The 25,943-nt window shown below is 44.6% G+C and overlaps 1 protein-coding gene across 4 annotated transcripts in view; it reads left to right on the forward strand.

Moving 5' to 3' along the window:
- Positions 1 to 9,256: 9,256 nt before the first annotated feature.
- The window catches only part of TAOK3 (TAO kinase 3), a 145,009-nt gene continuing 128,322 nt past the window's right edge, over positions 9,257 to 25,943 (forward strand). For all 4 annotated transcript variants that reach the window (XM_075273338.1, XM_075273364.1, XM_075273354.1 and 1 more), the window contains exon 1: positions 9,257 to 9,666. The gene's annotated coding sequence lies outside the window, so the exon portion shown is untranslated. The remainder of the gene's footprint in view (positions 9,667 to 25,943) is intronic.

Here is a 25,943-nt window from a genome sequence, read left to right on the forward strand (position 1 = left end):
GCCACTTCTTAGGGCCTTTTTCAACTCTGTGGTTGCTTCTGCCATCTTTTTCGATGTGGCCTGCTGGGGGAGCAGTATATCAACCAGGGACAGAAATAGACTTGACAGGCTGATCAGAAGGGCCAGCTTTGTCCTGGGGAGCCCCCTGGACCCAGTACAGGTGGTGGGTGACAGAAGGATACTGTCTATGGTGACCTCCATGCGGGAGAACAAATCCCACCCCATGTATGAGACCTTGATGGCACTTAGCAGCACTGTAAGTGACCGTCTGCTTCACCCCAAGTGTGAGAAGGAGCACTATCGCAAGTCCTTCCTGCCAACCGCGACCAGGCTGTATAATCTACATCAGACCAAGCGAAGATCACTCCGCACAGAAAACTAATGATTATGACTATAAAGTCTTCCTTCTTTCTTCTTCTGCTCCTTAGCTACTATGGACTCCTAGTATATCTTCTCTTCTCAGCATATGTGTGTCTACTTCTGTAATATATTACTGTGTATTATCCTGTATCTGTATTACTATGCTGCTGTAACATGCTGAAATTTCCTCACTGTGGGACTATTAAAGGATTGTCTTATCTTATCTTAATCAGGAGGGAGTCTCAAAGTGCTGTGGAATCCGCCTGAAGATAGGTCATGTCACTTTTTTTTTTTCGAGCATAAAAAAACTGCGAGTGACTCCCATTGAAATGAATGAGAGGCGTTTTTCTTTTTTTTTTTTTTTTCCATTTTCTCCATGGATTCTATGTCAAAATCCGCCTGCAAAAAACGCTGTGTGAACTCACCCTTAGACAGACAAGATTTGCAGTCAACCCCCTGATGAACTCCCTGACGGGAGAGAGTGCCACTTTGGAAGAAAAGTGAAGGTTTCCCAAAGCCTCTAAGGGTAAGTTCACACAGGCGTTTTTGGTCCGGAACCTGAGGCGGAGGCCACCTCAGGTTCCGGACCAAAATACGGGTAGCTGTGACTGAATGCCGATGCACTGCACCGGCATCAAGTCACACACTCTGCTCCGGATTACGCCCAATGAATGGGCCTAGTCGGGAGGAGGGAAAGTCTCCAGGCTGAATCGCGAGGCGAAGTTATGGTGATGTTTGGAGGTCAATGGAACCATATTGTTAACAAGGAGTTGACTATTAGCATTTCTTAAGACAAACTGATCATTGGTAGTATTTTTCTAAACTGCACTTTAATGGACGTCTTTCCAAATACAATCTCTTTTTGATCAAAAGGTCCTCCACGATCAGCTCATTGTAAGATGTTTTTCTGTTGGGACCTGAGCAATGAGGGAAGTCATGTCTCTAGTGCTGGTATCTTCAGAGCTCTCAACTCTAGGGTCCTAAACAAGAGACTCTCCTTTACTATCTTGGAATTCAATAATATGAGATTAAAAAAAAGGACAAACCTTTGGTATAGAAGAGAAAAATACATCTCTGGACCAGACATTACCTCTCTGTTGGACAGAGTTCCAGATTGTTTAGCAGCTGTAGCCTCCTTTCTCTCCTCTGGCTTTCTCAAACTCAACATGGAAAAAAGGAGTGCATCATCTTCGCCCCACCCCATATGGCCCCTCCACCTGACCCATCTATCAAAGTTAGCGAAACCACACTTTCCCCTGTCCCACGGTCCCGATGCATTGGGCTAACACTGGACCCCGACCTATCATTCAAGTTCAAACCTTCACCACTTCCACCTCCAACTCAAGAACATTCACCGAATCAACTCCTTCCTCACCCCTGAAACTACTAAGACGCCAGTCCATGCCCTCATAATCTCCCGCTTAGATTACTGCAACACCCTTCTCCATGGACTCCCAGCTAACACCCTCGCCCACCTCCAGTCCACCTAAAACTGCGCAGCTTGCTTAATTCACTTCTCCCCCCCGATCTTCATCGGCTGTTCCCCTCTGCCAGTCCCTCCACTGGCTACCCATAACCCAGCGAATTGAGTTCAAGCTACTAACGTTAACTTACAAAGCGATCCACAACCTATCCCCTCCATATATCTCTGAACTAATCCCCTGCTACCTGCCCACCTCAGATCCTCCAATGACCTACTACTCCGCTCTGCTCTCATCCGCTCCTCACACAACCGGCTCCAAGATTTCTCCCGTGCATCCCCCATACTCTGGAACTCCTTACCAAGACACATAAGACTGACCCCCACAATCACAGGCTTCAAGAAGGCCCTGAAGACTCACCTATTCAAGAAGGCCTACAACCTCCGATAACACTATCACCATACCACCATCTAAAAAGTCTCCCCCCTCACTTTCTGTCTCTATCCCTCTTCCCTCATAGATTGTAAGCCCTTGCGGGCAGGGCCCTCTACCCCACTGTGCCAGTCGGTCATTGTTAGTAATATAGCACAAAAGTTTCTTATAAAGCAACAGCTTACTCATGTGTCCCAAATGTGGAAATCTATCCACTCCGTGGGTGATGAAGTTTGGGAGTTGCACGGATTTAAGAGCCTCTCGGCCTGAGGTTGAGATTCAAAAATATAGCATTCGGCCAATCAACGTTGGTTCTGAATCGAATATTTACTGCGAATAGCTAGTAGTATTCAATCGAGTACGAATATTTCTAATACCGTAGTATTCGATCGAATGCTACTCGCTCATCTCTAGTCCTGACCATTTAATTGTGTGAAGGCAAAAAGCTATGAAGGTGGATCTGCCTGACATCTACATGGCCTTCTGTGCCCTGTAATCAGTATAAATAAATACTTCCTGGATACAGTAAAACAAGAGAGTACTTATTTATACATAAGCTGAGGAGAACATAACACCATTGTGTGAAGGTGGTAAGGGTGTCAAGTGCAAGAAGAACCTCCAAGACTCTTTGTAATTTAAGTTTTTGGTGGAAGAAAATCTTGTTTATCATGTGCTAAATTACTGTTAAGTATTATTTGTACAGTACATATTTGTATTGTACATTTTGCTTGTTACTTATTACATGAGCTACATCTGAGAGTAAGTTTATTTATATGTGTAATAAGCTAGGACTAAACAAACTGGAGTGCCAGTTATGTGAATAGGTACACAACCGGATGTGAAAACTATGCAATGACAGACACTTATAATATAAAATATTTATACTGCGACAGAAATCAGCATAGATCATATAAATTGACTCCTATCAAGCATAGCTCAAAAGAAAGTTGTGAAGCTCAACTTATATTATCATAGTTACATAGTAGATGAGGTTGGATAAAGACATCAGTCCATCAAGTCCAACGTATAACCCTACAATCCCTACAGTGTTGATCCAGGGGTAGGCAAAAAACCCCATGAGGCTTATGCCAATTTCCCTATTTCAGGGGAAAAAATTCCTTCCCGACTCCAAATCTGGCAGTCAGTATAAAAACCCTGGATCAACGTGTCCTTAAAATCTAGAGTCCATAACCTGTTATACTTTTCTCTTCAAGAAAGACATCCAGGCCCTCTTTGAACTTGTTTAATGAATCCACCATCACCACTTCCTGGGGCAGAGAGTTCCAGAGCCTCGCTGTTCTTACTGTGAAGAATTCCCTTCTATGTTTCTAGTGAAACCTTCTCTCCTCCAGATGTAGAGAATGTCCTCGTCACTGTCCTAGGAGTAAAAATATCCTTAGAAAGTTCTTTGTATTGTCCCTTCATGTATTTGTACATTGTTATTAGATCTCCCCGTAGACATCTTTTCTCTAAGCTAAATAACCCCAAGTTTGTTAATCTATCGTTGTACTCCAGTCCACCATTCCCCTAATCATTTTGGTTGCCCGTCTTTGCACTTTTTCAAGTTCACTTATGTCTTTCTTGTATATTGGGGCCCAAAATTGCGCACAATATTCTAAGTGTGGCCGTACCAGTGATTTGTATAGAGGCATAACTATGCCCTTGTCATGAGAATCTCTTTTGATGCATCCCATAATTTTATTTGCCTTGGCAGCAGCTGCCTGGCACTGGTCATTAAAGGTAAGCTTGCTGTCCACCAAAATCCCTAAGTCTTTTTCAATGGCAGTCTTACCCAGTAATTTACTATTAAGTTCATAGTCATACATTTTATTATGTCGACCAAAGTGCATTACCTTACATTTGTCAACATTAAACTTCATTTGCCAAGTCTCCGCCCATGCTTCCAGTTTCCTTAGATTCCCATGTATTATTCTACTATCCTCCTCATTATTGATTACCTTACAAAATTTATTATCTTCTGCAAATATGGACACCCTGCTTTGTAAACCCTCTACCAGGTCATTAATAAAGATATTAAACAAGAGAGGACCTAATACTGACCTTTGCGGCACCCCACTGTTGACTGTGGCCCAGTCTGAATATTTACCATTAACAAGTACCCTCTGTTTCCTATCAGTGAGCCAGTTGCTAACCCAAATGTATATGTTTTCCCCCAGTCCCAACATTCTCATTTTGCATATGGCAGAGTTGTGGGCACAAAGCCTGTATTGAGACACATATCTAGCAAATCTGTGCTATGAAGCCATAGAGACTAAGCCTGGGTTCAGACTGGGTATTTTGGAACAGAATTTGACATGGATGCCGCCTCAGGTTCCGTTCCAAAATACAGGCACTCCGATCCGGATTAGGCCCAAATGAATGGGCCTAGTTGGGAGGAGGGAGTGTCTTCAGGCGGATTTGCGAGGCGAATCTGCCTGAAGAATGAAATGAGCATCTCGTTTCTTTTTTTCTGGGAGCCAATTTTTTTGGTCAGGATTTTGAGGCGGATTCGGACTCAAAATCCTGACCAAAATACCCAGTGTAAACTCATTCTAAATGTGTCGCCATATGAGGACTTCATATGCTGTCATGGAGACATTCCATTAACAGCAAATCTTTTAGAGAATACCCCCAAAATACAACTATGCATGACTTAATTTTCTGTCACATCTATACAATATGTCAATACATATGAAATCTGAGGTACAGTAGGACTTCTGGGAGATAACGTGGAGAAAGTGTGGTGCTTTAAGGCTATGTTCAAACTACAGTTACATAGTTATTAAGGATGAAAAGAGACATATGTCCATCAAGTTCAACCAGGGGATGGACATTCTATACATTTCCAATAGGACTCTGGCCCTATTGCGCCGGTGTGGGTGGCCAGCTGACTCCAAGGAGTGAAGTCAAGTGAACAAGTGAAGTCCCGTGCCCAGAAGCCCCTGCCTGAAGACAAGTAACTATGATGGGGTGGGAGGGTGTTAGGAAGGCTTAGTAGTGGGCGGGCTAGCTAGGGAAATAGGGAGCGGATGTGAGTGAGAAAGGGAGGTGAGAGGGTATCAGCTTCGAGTGAAGCGTAAAGCAGTGTTCACACTACCGCTGCTGTCTGCCCCGGGTGTTTCCGTCCGAAATTCCGGGGAGACTGGACAGGGGATGGCTTGTCGGCGGTCAGCTTTAAAACCCATTCATTTGAATGGGTTTTTAACCCCTTCCTGACATCCGCCATAGCATCCAGGTGTCTACTGCTTTAAGCTTTAAGCAGTAGACAACTGGCTCTAATGCCTCCGATCAGTTCCCGGACCGATCGGAGGCATTAACCCCTCTGGCGCCACGGTCAAAGGCGCCTCCGGTGCCATTTTCTCAGCGGCGCGTGCGCGTCGCCATTTTGCCGGTGATCGCCAGCTCCTGGAGCATACTCCAGGGCCGACGTCACGTTGGCATGACAGCCAGGAGCCTTTACAACACTCCCCGGCCGGTCTGCAATCTCTTTCTTTTGCAGGCTGGTCTATGCAGCCTGCAAAAGACAGGATGATTTTTTGCAATGCATTGCAATGCATTAGCATTGTAATACATTGCATTAGTGATCAGAACCCCTGGGGTTCAACACCCCTAGGGGTCTAATTAATGCAAATTTTTTTTAAAAAAAAAGTAAAAAAAAATATATAAAAAAATATAAAAAGTATTAAAAATTCAAATCACCCCCCTTTCGCTAGAACACATATGAAAGTAGTTAAAAACTGTGAAACATATACATGTTAGGTATCCCCGTGTCCAAAATCGCCCGCTCTACAAATCTATAAAAAAAAAATTCCTGTTCCGTAAACGCCATAGCGGTGAAAATAGTCTAAAGTGCCAAACCGCCGTTTTTTTCACGGTTTTGATTCTGATAAAAATTTGAATAAAAAGTGATCAAAGCAATAGCATTTCCCTAAAATGGTAGAACTAAAAAGTACACCCGGCCCCGCAAAAAAAGACGACCTATACATCCCCGTACACTGACATATAAAAAAGTTACGGCTGTCGGAATATGGCGACTTTTAGAAAAAAAATTTTTTAACACAGTTTTGGATCTTTTTTAAGGGGTCAAAATGTAAATAAACCATATAAATTTGGTATCCCTGGAACTGTACCGAAACACAGAATACATGTCATTTTGGCTGCACAGTGAATGCCGTAAAACCAAAGCCCGTAATAAAGTCGCTGAAATGCATTTTTTCTTCAAATGCATCCCATTCTGAATTTTTTTCCAGGTTCCCAGTACATTCTACAGAATAATTAATGGTGGCATCATGAAGAGAAATTTGTTCTGCAAAAATTAAGACCTCATATGGCTCTGGGAGCGGAGAAATAAAAAGTTATGGGGTTTAGAAGGAGGGGAGTCAAAAACGAAAGACGAAAATCAAAAAAATGCCATCGGCGGGAAAGGGTTAAAGGTAACCGCTGGTGTCCGTATGCGGCCTCTCCGTCTGGAAACCTTTTTATTTTATTTTTTTCGCACAGCCACGTAGTCCTACATGCAGGACTTTGTGCCCATGCAAAAAAAAAAAAAAAAAAATGGTTTCCAGATGGAGAGGCGCACAGACACCAGCAGTCACCTTTAAAAACCCAAATGAATGGGTTTTAAAGCTGACCGTCGGCAAGCCGTCCCCTGTCCATTTTCTCTGGGGTTTAGGACAGTACCCCAGGGTGAGACATCATGGTAGTTGTAGGAAAATAGAACAGGATGCTATCCATGTAAACAAATCCATGGCAGGAGCTCCCAGAGAACCATTTCTTTGTTTATCTAGTTTAGTATATTGCAGTGCGTTACTCTGATCTGTCATAGGATGACTGAAAAGGACATTAATGGTAGTAGAGTAAAGGACACAGATAGAATTCCCTCTGTCTGTGCCTTTTCCTACTGACTATAGTGTAAACAACATGACGTACCATGATGTGGAAGAAAGAGTCCAGCATGCAGGAAGAGAGCTTCTATCATGCTTCTACATGTGGGTGAATGCAGATAGACACCCAATGGACGGGGCTCACCTGCAGCTGTCATTTAAAGTCCGTTGCTTTCATCCTGTGATGGATGAGAACAATGGACATTAGATAATCGTAGTGCAAACTCACCCTAAGGTTGGGGCCTCACTGGCTGGAAATGCCGCAGTAAAAATCGCAGCGTTTTACAGTACTTGCAAAGTGGATGGGATCCATGCTAATCCGATGCCCACTTTGCGGAAAAAATCACAGTGCGGACACGCTGCGATTTCCAAAACCGTTGCGGTTTTGAAAATCGCAGCATGTCAATTATATCTACGGAAACGCCAGCGGCTTTCCTATAGATATAATTGTAACAGAAAGTCCGCGGAGGAAAACTCTGTGAACTTTCTGTTGAAAGCGCTGTGGGATGAACCGCAATGCATTCACTCTGAGGTTCTTCCCCCAGCTCTTTAGTGCTGCGTTTCCGCCCAGTGGGGCCTTAGCCTTAGGCTGGGTTCACATCTGCGTTTGGCTCTCTGCCCGAAATTAGTTTTTGAAACTGCCTCAAAATCTTCAAATGGTTCGTTTTATAACCCATTGATTTCAATGGGATATAAAAACCATCTGTAGGTGAGCGTTTGGAGCATCTCCTTCTGGTATCAGCTCTTTTAAAGGGAGAAAAAAGTCGGTCTTGCAGAACTTTTTCTCATGTCAAAAAATAAAGATACCAGAAGGACAACAACTGATCTGAGTTTGTTTTTTGTTTTTTTAACATTGAGGTCTATAGAAGGCGGATTACAAACAGATAGCAATCAGTTTGTATCTGATTTGCAATCAATTTTTCCCTCAGCATATGCTTAGAATGAGGGGGGGGGGACACATATTGGTCAAAAAGGACACAAATAGAACACAAACTATCAGTTTTTTTGAACAGACACCCATTGAGTAACTGTCTAAAAAGACGGATTCAGGTGTCCGCTGTGTTTTGGATCCTTTTTGTGCAAAACCATTTTTCTCTTAAAATGATTTGCAAGCAGATGGGTACCAGATGCAAATGTGAACCTAGTGTAATATAGTAATATGTGTCCTGTGAGTCCTAAAGCTGCAGTATGTGACTGAAGCTTATTTTTCCAAACACACAGATTTTTCAAGGGAACGTAGTTCACAATAATACGGTTATATGGTCAGCAAAACCATCCCATAATGTGTAATGTATTTTGCAGCACGTATAAACCTGCAGTGTGCATCCCTGGTTAAAAACCTCACTAACAGTTTAAGTTGTGTGCATGAGGCTTTAATCTATTAACCCCTGAGATGCTGCTCTTTGTTTCGGTGTAGACACATCTTGACACAGCTTAGTAATGAGTCAGTACACAGTGATGTATTATTTATGAAGAGGCTATTATTAAAAGTGCGCTATTTCACCATTTGACAGGCAGGGGGCAGCAGAGCAGAGGGCTGACACATGTCAGGAGTAGAAATCAGGACGATTCTGCCTTTATTACATGACCCAATTTCTCATCAGCCGCCCCCACAGCTTTAGCGGCTCTATAATTACAAGTATCGCATGTGCTCCGCTCGTCTGCACTGCATCAAAGCAAATCCCCTTATTCCGTGGAGAAGCCCCAATGAATCCGCCGTGTACGACATTCCGGGTGACTAAAGAGCACTTTACTGCCAGCAGTACTTTACACGGCGTCCTGCCTACTTCTACATAGTAGCTATGTCACAGCGCAGACGGCTTCACAAGCTGTGACCAGTTTACCTCGACCTCCGGCAGTTATCGGGTTAACAAATAACCAATGGGCTAAAAATAGCGTATAGACTTCAGAATGTCACTGAACGGGGAGGAGTCAGCGGCCTCACGTGGTCTCCAAAAATGTAATAACATAAGAAGCACGCACTTCCCTATTGTACATGACCAGATGAATCGAGCGTGCAGGCATGGATTACTAGCGATCTAACATACGAACCGTCTCTCGGCATTCGGCTTCTTCTGCCTGGAGAGACTGTTCTCCGTGCGCTGGAGGTTCCATTTTTTTTTCTTTATCAGTAAACTCTCCCTGAGGAGGGATGGGGGCCGTGAGGGGTCAGAAAGGTGTGCTTGAGTCGCGCGCGGAGCACTGACAGAAGTGAAAGACAGCGCAAGCAGGAGATAAGCGGGAAGTGCCTCATGTGGGGTCCTGCCCCCTACTCTCTGTGACAGGAGTCCCTCCCATACATTAACGAGGACACCCCCTAGCACTTTCTTCGAGAGGAGTCCACAGTCCCCGCAACCGTCTTCCCCACGACTCTTGCCAACTCACTTGACAGGTGTCTCCCGCCCCGCACTTTTCTCTGACAGGAGTCCTCCCCTTCCCGCTGGCCGGCAGTCACTCTGACAGGACTAGAGTTCTCCTCCCTCCTTGCCCGGGACCCCCGCCCTCGTCTTCCAGCCGGACTTTCTTTCAGAGTTGCGCCCATTGTGCTGCTTGTCTTATCCGGGACTCAGGTAAGACTTGGCGGTGTGCTGGGCTCGTGCCCCAGTGCCGGTGACGATTCAGTCCGTGTCGCGCTGCCCGGGGCTCCCCGCGGACATTAACCCCTCGCCTGCCGCGCTGCAGCCGGGCTTACTCATCTCTCTGCATCACAGTGTGAGGGTGGCTCATAGTCATGGGATTGGAAGTGAGGAATTTACCAATTATAGACTGAATGAGTCACTCAGGTGCCATCCATCCGTGCTGCCAGCCTCCTCCGCTGGGATGCAGGCAGGATCGGGCTGCCGCCTGCTAGGTGCCCTGTGTACATGTGTGTAGGACGTGTCACCCCGGGCTGCTGCTTGTTTTTGTATACACAAGTGGAGGGGCTGCCTGTGTGTCTTCGCCGATGGAGCCTCCTCATATGCATAATGATACTGGCTCCAAAGATGACTTCATCTCTTACAAGAGTTCTCTGTAGGAGACTGTGACTCCCATTAGAATTAGCTGACTAGAAGGAAGGAGATGAGCAGAGAGCACCAAATACTCCTCCACTCCAGGGTGAGTAACATTTACATCTCTTATGGAGAGATCCTGATCTTTTCAGTCTGGCGTTTACAGAAATTGTGGCCATATTATCTATTGTCCTCTGTTATCAGGCTGAAGAGAGGCAGTTCTTCTTCATTGAGGTTAGAATAATGTTCTTTTCTGCATGGACTGTGCTGGAGCTAGGGTAGCATTCATTCACATGTCCTGAGAGTGTATATAGACGAGCTGTCTCCTCTCCTGACATGTCTGTGTTAGTAAATATTTGTGTCCCCCTAATTCTGGAGCATCCTTTCTGATCCATCTGGATTATACATTTCCTCAGACAACGCTCTTATCTAATATGATTTCTCCTCTTATTTCTTGGTACACTGTTACTTATGTACAAATTATGAAGAGTTCAGCGTTAAATAAAAAATATGTTCAAGGGTTTATGCTGCTAAAGGTGACTTCTTTTAGTGTTACTTTTATTGGGTCTGGCCTGTAGAACATGGTATGGAATGAAACGATGTGAGCCCTCAGCGTTGGGCTTTATTCACGTGCAAGTTTTTTACATTGGTGTTTGTAAGCACAGTCAAGGACTGGAGACATACCTAGGTTTTTGTTTGTTTGTTTTTTCTCCAGTTTTCAACCCACTCCTGATTTTGGATTTCAAACTGTAATAAAATCAATGATTTGTGCATAAATCCCTTTAAGAGATATTCTGTAAAACCAAATTATCACCTATGCACTTGATCAGCGGAGGCCTGACTGCTGCTCTCATGTCCCCCTTTTTGAATGGAGTGGCTGTCGTGCATGCAGGGCTGAGTTTCGCTTTTCTGCTGCCTGGGGTAAAAATTGAAATGGTGCCCAAAGAAGATGACTAACGCTGTTATGTTTAATCACCTCACCTGGGACTCCACTCATTATACTCTGGGGCCCGAAGACACCCCACAATAGTTACATTTCGGACATGTTCTGTATGCATGAAACCACTGGGTGTACCTCAGGGACTCGGTAATATGCTGCCTGAGGCAGATGTGATCTTGCATGCATTCACGTTGCTGCTCCATGCCAATTCTATGCAACAGACAGATGACCTAATACAGCAGTCAGTTATCTATGCCATAGACCTTTGTATTTGGCAGCGGTGGTCATTCACAACTGTCACCTGATTCAGGTGGGGGACACATAACCTTCTGGTTATGAGGTGGGATTCCTATAAGTCGGACCACGAGCACCTGTCATTTTCCAGTGGATAATTTCATATTACCAGAATAGTTTTTTAAGGCCACTTTCAGTATATTGCATCATTTCTAGTAAGGCAAAACTAGGAGGGTGTCCAAGACATGTAAGGGGTACAGATCTTTCCACTAAACTTCCGGTTTTGGCTTATAAATACAGATGCAATACATTAGAGCATGTGAAAGTTAGAGGATCACTCACCAGATCTGGAAAGCACAATGACTTACCTCATCTGATGGTGTTGTTACATGAACATTTTGGTGTTTTGTTCATCCAAATCCATTCAGTCATACCACAGATATAAGACCTTTTAGGCTGAAGCCTAACGTTGCAGAAACGCCATGGCAAAAAACACTGCATTTTACAGTACCCGCAAAGTGAATAGGATCCTGGCTAATCCCACCCACACATCGCAGAGAAATAATCCACAGCGGAAAAGCTGAGTTTTCAAAAACTTATACATTTTCATGTCGCAGCATGTCAATCATACCTGCAGAAACGCCAGCGGTTTCCATATAGGCATAATAAGGGCAGAAAGTCTACAGAGAAAAAAACTCTGCGAAAATGATGTGGAAAAAACCACAATGTGTTTCTGCTGTGTTTTTTTTTTTTTTTCTTTTGCTGTGTGTCGCTACATGGGGCCTCCGTTATGGTGCAGGCTAGGGTATACTAGTTAATTGGGTGTTGATGTGACTGAATGGATTTGTATACACAAAATACTCTGACCTGATTATAGGTAAGACCTATGATGGAGAATTTGACGTCTATGGTAGGAGTCACCAAGCCCCCTGATGTGTAGACGTCAGCCATAACTCCCTGGTTCTTTATTGCTGATGACTACTCCAGTCCCATCCGGTCAGTCCTGCTTCACTTGCACATACGAGAACCATGTGACTGTACACATCACTCAGCCTCCTCTATAGTACCACACTACAATCTGCAAACTAAAGCAGGAGCATTGGAGGAGGCTGAGTGATGTGTACAGTCACAGGTTCCTCCACTGATGGCCAAGTTATGAATGGAACAGGTATGCGCACATGGGGAGGACGGGGGCGGAGCTATCGTCTGTAGTAAAGCATATGACAGTGAGGTGGTAAATACTGTGTGGGGACTCGTGGAACATTAATTTATGCAGGGCCACTAATGGGCTTTATACTCTATGGGAAGGGCATAAATGGGGCATCAAACTGTCTGTGAAACTTATACTGGTACATTATATTGTGTATAGGGGGCAATAAGGTAGCTGACACAAAGGGGCTTTATACTGTATATAGGGGTCCTAGCATTCTCCTGAACAAAATAGCGTGTGCTGCATGTTAGAATTTATTTATTTTTTTTAGTTCTACTTGCTATTAAAGCTTTTAACAGAGCATCTGATGCACAGGTTGTAATACTGAGGTAATCCTACTCTCTCTGAAAGTCATGTTATAATAACTTGTATGTAGGGGTCGATAACATTAATTATTGCAAAGTACTCATCAGATAGATTTTTTTTTTTTAACCAGAACACTGTGCGGAGAAAGGTTGACTACCCCTCTTCTATGGTGTGCTTTGATGGGGAAGAGGGTAGCCCAGTAAATGCCATTACTTGAGTAATGTTGGTTGGTCCAAAATGGATCTCAGATCAATAGTATTGCCATGTAGTGGTCTTTAATAGTAGCAGAAACATACCGTACCTTGTTTGTGGCCACAAACCAATGAGATAATAAAGTGTTTCTATGGATTTGGATGGATATTGGTTTGTGTCCACAAAGTTATTTTCCTTCTCTTAGTAAAGGCTCCTACATAGCACTGTTATTGGTTTCAGAGGCATTTCGGACCTCACACACTCCCGAGAGACTGTGTCATTGCAGATGCCTTTGAACTATATCAGAATCATGTCTGTATGTGCTAGGATATTATTACTGCCTGTGCAGTAGAGGTGGATTATCGGCTGTAGAGCACAGAGCAACGCTCGGGCTATTGCGCATGCCGGCAGTCAGAAAAGAGGGAGGAGCCGTTCTGCAGGAGGAAGCCTGGGAGGAAGAGAGGTAAGTATAATGGGGTCAGGGGGTGGGGTGAGTTAGTTGGGAAGGGCTAATAGTGGGCAGGATAGCTAGAGAAACTGGGAGGAACGGGGAGGAGTGAGGTGAGAGGGAGCTAGAGTGGAAGCTACATAGCAGGAAGCTGCACCAAGTAAACAAATGTAGAAGATGCCAGGAGCTCCAAGAGACGCCCAGAAATCACTCAAAACATTGCTAAAGGTATTTGGATGTATTTATTAACCCATTAACAGCAATAGCAGACCTTTAAAAAAATAAATAAATAAATAAAAAAAATGTATCCCAGAAAACCCCATTAAGCTCTAGCCTATGTGCGGTCCATAATTTCTGTCATATTCTTTTTTCCATCTGACCAGAGATTGCTTCTCTTTTTGTTTGCCAGGGTTGGTATACATAGGAGGACAAGGAATTCTCTCGATATATTGAACGCTATGACAATGACTTGGGAAGCCTGGAAAGATGCTCATGAAAATGCATTTAGTCAATGTGTGAAACAAAGTGGAATTGTTTTTCACTTAGTAACAGAAATCTCACTTGTGAACGTGTTAATTTGAATTGGTGGCTGAAAATAGTCGCGTGATATCGCCATACTTGACTTCTAACAGCTGCCATTCTAAGTCATCTTGTATCACTTCTTGCATCTATTTAACATATTCATTTTTTTTTTATTGTTTTTACTAGATATTTTCATATCAGAAATAATTAGTTTTTTTGCACAAACAATATATATTTATCACAATTGGTACTAAGCACTTTTACAATCCTACCTTCTGCTAGTCCATGAATACACTGATTCACTATGTATACATATAGTGCTATGTCTGGTCATAATGTGACTTGCTTTTTTTTTTTTTTTTTTTTTCTATAATATAAAAGTGTGTGTGCTGTATCTGTAATTTTCATCTTTCCCTGAGCTGGTGGTGACTGGCTGTCATACTCTACACACACTAGGTAAAGGGAAATCTGCTCTATAGCCTCCATGTATGGAACTTTAATAGGGAAGATCTGATGTGTGTAAACTGCTTTTGGTTATGACAGCTTCTATTCAGGCTAGGCCTACACGACGATCTTGGCAACAATTCCTATCAAGCATTCAAACATCGCCAGGTCGCTCTTCAATTACTTCACTAATGTAAGTGAATGGAGTCTTGTTATAAACCGCAGTGTGTTGTGGCACTCTTAGGGTCCCAGTGCAATTCCTTTCACTGACATGAGCAAAGGAATTGCTAGGCGACCCAGCAATCTTTAGTCAGCCGGCAAGATTAGCGGCCAGAATTGGTAGTACTTTCTATTTATCAATTCACAGAGGGTGGAAGGGATTGCATAAACCAAAGACTCACTGAAAAATCCCTAACAGCTAAAACGTAACTTTTATTATTATTATATTTTAACAATAAAACAGATGGCGTGCAGCCAAACCAGACCCTACGGTCTATAAAATTGAAAATGTAGTGAACGTATAGGGAAACCCAGATACTCAAAATAAGGATCCCACCTAATTGTAAAAAAGAATAAATATTCCCCAATGGCATGTGATTGCAACACACTATCTCAATTGGAAGTCTTGTATCCCTTTATTATACACCCCCAGTGGACCATAAACACCACTGTGGAAGTGCAAGACGGTGCCAAAACAAAAGTGTGTATCCCTTTAATTGCACAGCGGGAAACACACTAACCAGCAACTGCTCTAATGTAGGAATGTATAGTATGGCAGCGTTTTGTATACAAAAGGGTGGGAAACCCAATAATAGAGGGTAGTGAGTATATACTATACGTTCGCTACATTTTCAATTTCATAGACCGTAGGGTCTGGTTTGGCTGCACGCCATCTTTTTTATTGTTAAAATATAATAAAGGTTACATTTTAGTTTTTAGGGATTTTTCAGTGGTACTTTGTATTTTATATAGCATCAGTGTATTCTTCAGCACTTTACAAATCATAGGGTTCATATACAAAGTGCGACATTACACAATGGGAGTGTGGGCCCTTACGGATATATGATACAGTGGTTCAGCCATTTTAGTGAGGTACAGTTACACAAATCGCTGATGCGGTCACTAGCTTGTCTCTTTTATAGATAGATAGATAGATAGATAGATAAATATACAAAGTGCCTTGGGGCTGAGTCAACTGTGGAGGGTTATTTGAGGAGTATATGTGCAGAAGTATTAGGTTAGGAAATGTTAGAGCCCTGCCTAAACAGATGTGCTTCTAGGCTGTGCTTTAAGCTGTGGAAGTTGGGTATTTACCTCATTGTCTGGGGCAGACCATTGCAGAGAACTGGTGCAATTTGGGAAGTAGTATGGAAGACTGGAGTGGGATGTACTGACTTTAGTGGATGTTAGTCTCAGGTAATTGGCTTAACGGAGAGACTAGGGTGTTAGACAAGGGAGTAGATAAAGCGAGGTGAAGTACTACCGGTATGGAGAGATTTGTGGATGAGTGTAATCTATTTACATGTTGCTCTAGAGTGGACAAGCAACAAGAGCAGTGACTAGTACAGACTGGAGCTAGTGTTTCGGCTTCTTCCACACAAATTTGTGCTTTCATTGTGTACCATGTTTACCACTACCACCTGACAGTACAATGCTATGGAAGAATACTGTCAGGAAGGGCGTTCCACACAGCCTTTCTGACAGTGGAGAGATACTGGTGCTTATGGCACTGATATCTCCAGAACTGTGGCACATACTGGGAAAGAGGCTTTCTAGCGGTATGTAAAACTGCATATCTCTGAGGACATGAAAGGTCCTCTTTAAGGACTATCTATGTTTCTCAGGTTAAAGGGGTATTTCCACGTCGCATACTCACCAGTCTTCACGGCTGTAAAATCTTCTTTCTTCCTGGTTTCTTGCGTCACTTGTTGGGCGGGGTTTCATATACAACCTGCTGTTTATCCCCGCCCCCAAATTAGCATATAGCTCCGCCCACCGCATAGCGTGATCCTATGGGGCGGCTGAAGGGCCTGTGATATTATCAAAGGTCCTCAAACAACACTATATGCACAATATTGGACTATGAAGTACAGGCAGGAGCAACTCCATTCTGTGTTACATACAGAGACTGCCTGTGTCTGCCATAATGAACACAATTGAATTAGCTAACCTGATAACTGGGAGAACAGAAGACGAGTTCAGAAATGAAATCAGCTCCTCTCCCCTATCTGAGAGCAGGGAGGTAGGTCACGTGGTGCAGACACAGGAATAGCTAGAAACACAGGCTCGCTCATGTGCACTTAGCCCCTCCTCCCTCCCCCCTGAGAGCAGGCAGATAAATCACTTGACTTTTGAGCAGATAAGTCAAGGGCTGTGTCAACAATGAATTGAATAAAGTAAGATAGTGGACAAACAAAACAGTTTTGCTGAAGCAGTGTATTTAGGAAAAGTCTTACATCAACATTAACAAGCAGTATAGATAGGATCTTTGTGATGGGACAACCCCTTTAAGACTCCAGTGGCAACGAGCAATGTGAATTTTGTTTGCCATAAAATAGTAAAAAGATTAAAGAAATGTGCACAATTTCATGTTCTTATGGAGCCTTAGGGTTCATTTACATATTCAGGTTTTTTTTTTCTTGCTATCTCTGAAGCCAAAACCAGGTGTAGGTCATAATTTGAGAGAAAATACGAGGATAGATGCTACTCCAACTTTTTTCAGTCCACTACTTTAGAAAATGCATTACAAAATCTGAGCATGTGTTTGCACCTTTAGGCTTTATTCAGATGGCTAATATGTGGCTGCATTTTAGTGTCCATAAGACCCCAACCTTCCCTTCCTTTGTGATTTAAAGGGTATTTTGGGATTCATGAAAATTTGAAAATGTGCAGGGTCTTGATGAGTAGTATGTTCTGACTGTATAAGCAGTCATAAATAATGTCCAATCAGATTTTCTGCTGTTATTAATCACGTTATGGCTGTATCACATTTTGCTTTTGTCTCTGGTCGTACATGACCACAACCTCAATCTACCCCATCCCCTATCCAATACGTATACTGTTCGGCTATAAGTAACTGTACAAAAGTATGATATAGGATATCCAGGAACACCGGGCTGTAAATGCACTCAGACAAGCAGCTAAAAAAGGAAAAAAAAAAAAATCAATCAGTGAGTATAATCAGGAACTCTGCTTGCTGTCTGTAATATCTCATCTGTAATAACACAAGCTCACAGAAGTAGGTGTATTGTAAGCTGTGAGATTTGCAGAATGTTCAGTCCTTTATACAGAGCAGAAGTTTATGTGCATGCTGTGAGGAAAATCAACCCTTCCCACCTGCCTTCACTGTGTGAAAAGGGAAAAGAACCCTTTCCGTCCACTCACTGTGATCCTGTCTTGCTTATCTAATGTATCTATGGAAGGGACCTACCTTGCTAGCAGCAAAGAGTGAATTGCACGTTAGCTGGAAAGGAGACCCCTAGTATCAGAAACTTTTCCGTTACATTTTTCTATGAAATGAAGCTAAGTTGTCTGAAGTTAGTGACCATTTAAGGGAATCAAATTTGGATCACCATGAGGTTCTTGGAGTTTGACACAGTACCTCAAAATGCACAAGGCATAAAATTTAGAGATGAGCGAACACTAAAATGTTCGAGGTTCGAAATTCGATTCGAACAGCCGCTCAATGTTCATGTGTTCGAACGGGTTTCGAACCCCATTATAGTCTATGGGGAACAGATACTCGTTAAGGGGGAAACCCAAATCCGTGTCTGGAGGGTCACCAAGTCCACTATGACACCCCAGGAAATGATGCCAACACCTCTGGAATGACACTGGGACAGCAGGGGAAGCATGTCTGGGGGCATCTAACACACCAAAGACCCTCTATTACCCCAACATCACAGCCTAACAACTACACACTTTACACACTCAATACCACCTCTCTGACAGTAGGAAAACACCTTGAAACATGTGTATTTGGCACTTGGAGTGAGGAGAGCTTGTCACCAGCAGTGAATTTGGCCCTTGTAGTAAGTTGAGGTTGGCACCAACATTTGTTTTGAAAATCAGGGTGGATTGAGCCTCTAACCAGCAGAGTTTGGGCAAATTCATGGTGGAGGGAGCCTCTAAAAACCCCAGTTTGGACCAATTCATGGTGGAGGGAGCCTCTAACCAGCCCAGTTTGGACCAATTCATGGTGGAGGGAGCCTCTAACCAGCCCAGTTTGGACCAATTCATGGTGGAGGGAGCCTCTAAAAAACCCAGTTTGGACCAATTCATGGTGGAGGGAGCCTCTAACCAGCCCAGTTTGGACCAATTCATGGTGGAGGGAGCCTCTAAAAAACCCAGTTTGGACCAATTCATGGTGGAGGGAGCCTCTAACCAGCCCAGTTTGGACCAATTAATGGTGGAGGGAGCCTCTAACCAGCCCAGTTTGGGCAAATTCATGGTGGAGGGAGTCTCTAAAAAACCCATTTTGGACCAATTCATGGTGGAGGGAGCCTCTAAAACCCCAGTTTGGACCAATTCATGATGGAGGGAGCCTCTAAACAGCCCAGTTTGGGCAAATTCATGGTGGAGGGAGCCTCTAACCAGCCCAGTTTGGGCAAATTCATGGTGGAGGGAGCCTCTAAAAAACCCAGTTTGGACCAATTCATGGTGGAGGGAGCCTCTAACCAGCCCAGTTTGGACCAATTCATGGTGGAGGGAGCCTCTAAAAAACCCAGTTTGGACCAATTCATGGTGGAGGGAGCCTCTAACCAGCCCAGTTTGGGCAAATTCATGGTGGAGGGAGCCTCTAACCAGCCCAGTTTGGACCAATTAATGGTGGAGGGAGCCTCTAACCAGCCCAGTTTGGGCAAATTCATGGTGGAGGGAGTCTCTAAAAAAACCCATTTTGGACCAATTCATGGTGGAGGGAGCCTCTAAAACCCCAGTTTGGACCAATTCATGATGGAGGGAGCCTCTAAACAGCCCAGTTTGGGCAAATTCATGGTGGAGGGAGCCTCTAACCAGCCCAGTTTGGGCAAATTCATGGTGGAGGGAGCCTCTAACCAGCCCAGTTTGGGCAAATTCATGGTGGAGGGAGCCTCTAACCAGCCCAGTTTGGGCAAATTCATGGTGGAGGGAGCCTCTAACCAGCCCAGTTTGGGCAAATTCATGGTGGAGGGAGCCTCTAACCAGCCCAGTTTGGACCAATTCATGATAGAGGGAGCCTCTAACCAGCCCAGTTTGGACTAATTCATGGTGGAGGGAGCCTCTAAAAAACCCAGTTTGGACCAATTCATGGTGGAGGGAGCCTCTAAACAGCCCAGTTTGGGCAAATTCATGGTGGAGGGAGTCTCTAAAAAACCCATTTTGGACCAATTCATGGTGGAGGGAGCCTCTAAAACCCCAGTTTGGACCAATTCATGGTGGAGGGAGCCTCTAACCAGCCCAGTTTGCACCAATTCATGGTGGAGGGAGCCTCTAAAAACCCCAGTTTGGACCAATTCATGGTGGAGGGAGCCTCTAACCAGCAGAGTTGGTGGAAATCAGGGTGGAGGGAGCCTCTAACCAGCAGAGTTGTGGGAAAGCAGGGTGGAGGGAGCCTCTAACCAGCAGAGTTGGTGGAAATCAGGGTGGAGGGAGCCTCTAACCAGCAGAGTTGTGGGAAAGCAGGGTGGAGGGAGCCTCTAACCAGCAGAGTTGTGGGAAAGCAGGGTGGAGGGAGCCTCTAACCAGCAGAGTTGTGGGAAAGCAGGGTGGAGGGAGCCTCTAACCAGCAGAGTTGGGGGAAATCGGGGTGGAGGGAGCCTAGTATTAGCAGAATTGTGCAACGCTTATGGTGGATGAGTATGAGGATGCGGAGGAATTGGAGAGGTTGAGAACAGACATGGAGTTTCATGTTGGGGTGCTTTACACAGGTGGGCCCAAAAATGAAGGCTCTATCCAGTGGTGGTTCATTTTTATCAAAGTGAGCCGGTCGGCACTCTCAGCTGACAGACGGGTGTGCTTGTCAGTGATGATGCCACCGGCTGCACTGAACACCCTCTCAGGACGCTGGCGGCAGGACAGGACAGCACCTCCAAGGCATATAGGGCAAGTTCAAGCCACAGGTCCAACTTCGACACCCAATACGTGTAGGGCGCAGAGGGGTCAGAGAGGACAGGGCTGTGGTCGGAAAGGTATTCCCGCAACATGCGCCTATACTTCTCACGCCTGGTGACACTAGGACCCTCCGTGGCGGCACTTTGGCAAGGGGGTGCCATCAAGGTGTCCCAGACCTTAGACAGTGTGCCCCTCGTTTGTGTGGACCGGTGAGAACTTGGTTGCCTACTGGAGGAACTGCCCTTCCTGCCGCCAACGTCACATGCTGGAAACATCTCCATCATATTCTGCACCAATTGCCTGTGGCAAGCATTGATGCGATTGGCCCTCCCCTCTACCGGAATAAAAGCGGAGGAGGAGGCGGTGGCGGAGGAGGAGGCGGTGGAGGAGGAGGAGGGGGGTGTTCTTCTCGTGTCCCTGCCAGGAATGTTAGGCGGGGAGACGAGGTACACCGGGCCAGTTTGGGAAGCAGTCCCAGCCTCAACTACATTCACCCAGTGTGCCGTCAGTGAAATGTAGCGTCCCTGTCCGCATGCACTTGTCCACGCGCCGGTGGTCAAGTGGACCTTTGTGCAAAGCGCGGAACTAAGGGCCTGCCTGATGTTGAGTGACACGTGCTGGTGCAAGGCGGGGACAGCACACCGGGAGAAGTAGTGACGGCTAGGGACGGCATAGCGAGGTGCCGCAGTTGCCATCAGGTCCAGGAAGGCGGGAGTTTCAACAAGCCGGAACGCCAACATCTCCTGGGCCAGCAGTTTAGCGATGTTGGCGTTCAAGGCTTGCGCGTGTGGGTGGTTAGCAGTGTATTTCTGCCGCCGCTCCAATGTCTGAGAGATGGTGGGTTGTTGTAAAGAAGCGCCTGATGGTGCCTTTGATGGTGCAGGAGAAGGAGATAAGACAGGAACAGGGGAGGATGAGGAAGAAGTCAACAAAGTGGTGGAGGCAGATGAAGTGGTGTCCTGGCTCGTCCTCTGGAGTGCATCGCCAGCACAGTCAGCAGTGGCAGTGGCAGAGGCAGTGGCAGTGGCGTGAACGGCAGGCGGCCTTTGTCCTGCCGTTGCTGCCTGCCACTGATTCCAGTGCTTGGATTCCAAATGACGGCGCATTGAAGTGGTGGACAGGTTGCTCTTCTCAGAGCCCCTAATCAATTTCGAGAGGCAAATTGTGCAGACAACACTATATCTGTCCTCGGCGCATTCCTTGAAAAAACTCCACACCTTCGAGAAACGTGCCCTCGAGGTGGGAGTTTTTCGGGGCTGGGTACGAACTGGAACATCTTGGGAGATTCCGGGTGTGGCCTGGCTTCGCCTAAGCTGCTGACCTCTGCCTCTGCCTCTAGCTACCCTTTTTGGTGCTGCACCTGCCTCAACATCCACACTACTTTCCCCGCTTGACATCCCCCCTGTCCAGGTCGGGTCAGTGTCCTCATCATCCACCACTTCCTCTTCCAACTCCTGTCTCATCTCCTCCTCCCGCACAATGTGCCGGTCAACTGGATGCCCTGACGGCAACTGCGTCACATCATCGTCGATGAGGGTGGGTTGCTGGTCATCCACCACCGAATCGAACGGAGATGGAGGAGACTCTAGTGTTTGAGCATCTGGACACAGATGGACCTCTGTTAGGTTCGTGGAATCGTGACGTGGAGGGGCAGGTTGAGGGACAATGAAAGGAGCGGAGAACAGCTCTGGGGAGCAGGGACAGTTGGGGTTATTGTTCTGTGAAGCTTGGGAATTTTGGGAGGAAGGAGGACAAGACTGTTGGGTAATAGGAGGAGAGGAGGCAGAGTCTGACTGGCTGCTGGACAATGTGCTGTAAGCGTTCTCTGACAGCCATTGCAAGACCTGTTCCTGGTTCTCGGGCCTACTAAGGTTTATATATTCTTTGAATTACCAGTCAGAAACTGGCACTATATGGCAGTAGCAAGAAATGAGGGTATTTGTAACCCCAATATATTCTTTGAATTCCCAGTCAGACAATGGCACTATATACCAGTAGCAAGAAATGAGGGTATTTATAACCCCAATATATTCTTTGAATTCCCAGTCAGAAACTGGCACTATATACCAGTAGCAAGAAATGAGGGTATTTGTAACCCCAATATATTCTTTGAATTCCCAGTCAGACAATGGCACTATATACCAGTAGCAAAAATTGTGGGTGCACGTAACCCCAATATATTCTTTGAATTACCAGTCAGAAACTGGCACTATATACCAGTAGCAAGAAATGAGGGTATTTGTAACCCCAATATATTCTTTGAATTCCCAGTCAGACAATGGCACTATATGCCAGTAGCAAAAATTGTGGGTGCACGTAACCCCAATATATTCTTTGAATTACCAGTCAGAAACTGGCACTATATGGCAGTAGCAAGAAATGAGGGTATTTATAACCCCAATATATTCTTTGAATTCCCAGTCAGACAATGGCACTATATACCAGTAGCAAGAAATGAGGGTATTTATAACCCCAATATATTCTTTGAATCACCAGTCAGAAACTGGCACTATATACCAGTAGCAAGAAATTAGGGTATTTATAACCCCAATATATTCTTTGAATTCCCAGTCAGACAATGGCACTATATGGCAGTAGCAATAAATTTGGGTATTTATAACCCCAATATATTCTTTGAATTCCCAGTCAGACAATGGCACTATATGGCAGTAGCAAAAATAGTGGGTGTATATAGCCCCAATTCTATTGCTAGGGGACTTGCAGGGTATTTCTGGGGTGAAGGTGGGGGGGCACACCGTTGGAACGGGGATTTGGGGTGTATATATGGGGTATACGGGAATACACTGTCAGTGTATTCCATTCAGGATGCTGGGAAAGCTGGGTTGCGGCGATTGAGCCCGTCAGTGCCACGTTACACTGACAAGCTTCTCCCTGGAATTTAGCTCTTATAAGAACTGTTGGTTGTCTTCTCCTTCCTATCCTAGCCTGTCCCTGCCTACCCAGAATCTAACCCCTAGCTAACTGGACGGAAACACCCGTCCCCGGTGAATTGCAAGCTCAGAATGACGCGAAGCTGGGCGTCGCTGTTCTTTTAAATTAGAGGTCACATGTTTTCGGCAGCCAATGGGTTTTGCCTACTTTTTTCAACGTCACCGGTGTCGTAGTTCCTGTCCCACCTACCCTGCGCTGTTATTGGAGCAAAAAAGGCGCCAGGGAAGGTGGGAGGGGAATCGAGTAATGGCGCACTTTACCACGCGGTGTTCGTTTCGATTCGAACATGCCGAACAGCCTAATATCCGATCGAACATGAGTTCGATAGAACACTGTTCGCTCATCTCTAATAAAATTCCTTGAGTTTCAGGTTTTAATCCTGCAACAGATCAATTTCTTGTTGTTGTTTTCAGACTTTGCAATGCAAATATACGCGAGTATAAGCCGACCCGAATATAAGCTGAGGCCCCTAATTTTACCACAAAAAAACTGGGAAAACTTATTGACTTGAGTATACGCTGAGGGGGGGAAATGCAGCATCTACTGGAAAATTTCAAAAATTAACATGGTCGGAGTTTTTGAGTGCAGTAGATGCTGAGGAAGGGGAGGGGGTGTTTTGGTTGTCTGTCTGCCCCTTCCCTGAGCCAGAGGACTGTTTCTCTCCCCCCCCCCCCCACTTGGAATTCAGCCTGGTTGAATATATAGGGTACCTGCAGTGCTCCTATTAACCCCTGCAGGTACCCTATATTCAGTAGACCGGGCACTTTCAGACACAGGGATACCTAATGTGTATGTGTTTTACAGTAATTTTCTACTTTTATATGTATTCTAGGGAAAGGAGTGAATTAGAACTTTTATTTTATTTTTTTATTATATTTTTATCTTTTTATTTAAAGCTTCTTCCTTTTTTTTTTTTTTTTTTTTTCTTCCCCCCCCCCCCCCCACTATTTTATGTGAGATTCTATACATTACTATTGCGGCTGGTCATAGAAACCCCAGAAGCCTAGGGGGACATTTTCAGCACAAAAACTGTGCTGAAAAACTGCTTATAGTCGAGTATATATGGTAAGTACACAGTGGTATTTGTTGCTTGTATCGGAACTAGATTATTTGTATCTTTCTATTATTTCTGAATTATATATAGTAGCTCAGACTTTTTATTTGTATAGTTTTGTATATATATTTTTTCTCCTTGTATAGTTTTAGTAATGGCAATGCCCACAGTCTGTGTGCAGAGTCACTGAGTAGTAACTTTCTACATAGTAAAAAGAGGAAAGAAAGTAACATGCAGGAAGTTGACTGAAGTGGGGGAAACGGAGCATCAAAGTAAAACTGTACTGAAACTTCAGGCTGGCTGACCTCTCGCTGCAGCTCTACAGAGTCTAGAGGGAAGACCCTGCAGCTGCTTGAGTGCAGAAATAAAGGAACATGAAGTAAGGTGTGGCTGCTTGCTGGATTCATAGCACTTCCTTTCTGGTATGTAAGACATTGCCCGACAGAACAGGCCTGCAGATTCTGATAAGATTGGAGTATGTGCTGTTTGTGTACGGTGTCACATTTAGTCAGCCCTTTATGATCATGGATGTAAAAAAGTACATGCTGTTGATTCATTGGCTAATATGATTCTTGTGACAATTATGTTATTTGTTTCTGCAAGTTTTTATTTGTTTTTTTACATGGTGACTAGTGTTTATTGCCTTTAGTTACTTTCTAATGTGTTTCTAGCCATTACTTCTCCAAGATGGAGGTTTTACTCACAGCTGTAAGATACTTGCAGCTGCTTTACTTCTCTGGGTGTGTCACATACATTCTGCTGATGTGTACAACAAATATTTCCACCTTGTCTGCAAGACTATTTCTATTATTTTTAGACTGTAAGGAGCTACTTGCTATTGACAACTTTTATTGTATGCTGTACATATAAAAATTTATCCAGCCACATACCCAACTGCACACATACGAAAAAAAATTGGGGCAGGGTTGCATGGCAGAACTGGCAGAGCAATTTGAGGTGGTCTTCCTGCTTAGATTCCTGTCTGAATTTCATCCCTGTAAATCCTATAGATGATGGGGTTTATCAGCCTAAACTTTGTTCTATATATTCTGTGGCATTATTCAGCAGGACACATCTGTTTTTAAGCATCCTGAAAAAAGTATTCGTTGCTAACTCCTATTTAATACAGTGGGTGACGGTTTGTGGCAGTAACCACCTCAAATCGGCTCCAAATTACTGTGTGGATCTAACCTAACGTGAATTGTACCATGCAATGGAACCAAAATATCCCCTGCTTCATATGAGCCTTAAAGGAAGTCCCTTACCATAATAGTCCCCATTGAACTATAAGCACAGGCTGATAGTCCTGGTTCACGTAAATAAAACTCATTTTCGTGCTTTACGATCGGTGCTCAGTTGCTGGGTTGTAGACTTTTGTCCCTGATACGCCACAATTTCTTTGGTGCAATGAAGATATCACACCCCGCACATTACACCAAAGAGCCTATTACTCAGGATAGGCGAC

Source organism: Leptodactylus fuscus, chromosome 1 (assembly GCF_031893055.1).
Source record: "Leptodactylus fuscus isolate aLepFus1 chromosome 1, aLepFus1.hap2, whole genome shotgun sequence".
Taxonomy (NCBI): domain Eukaryota; kingdom Metazoa; phylum Chordata; class Amphibia; order Anura; family Leptodactylidae; genus Leptodactylus; species Leptodactylus fuscus.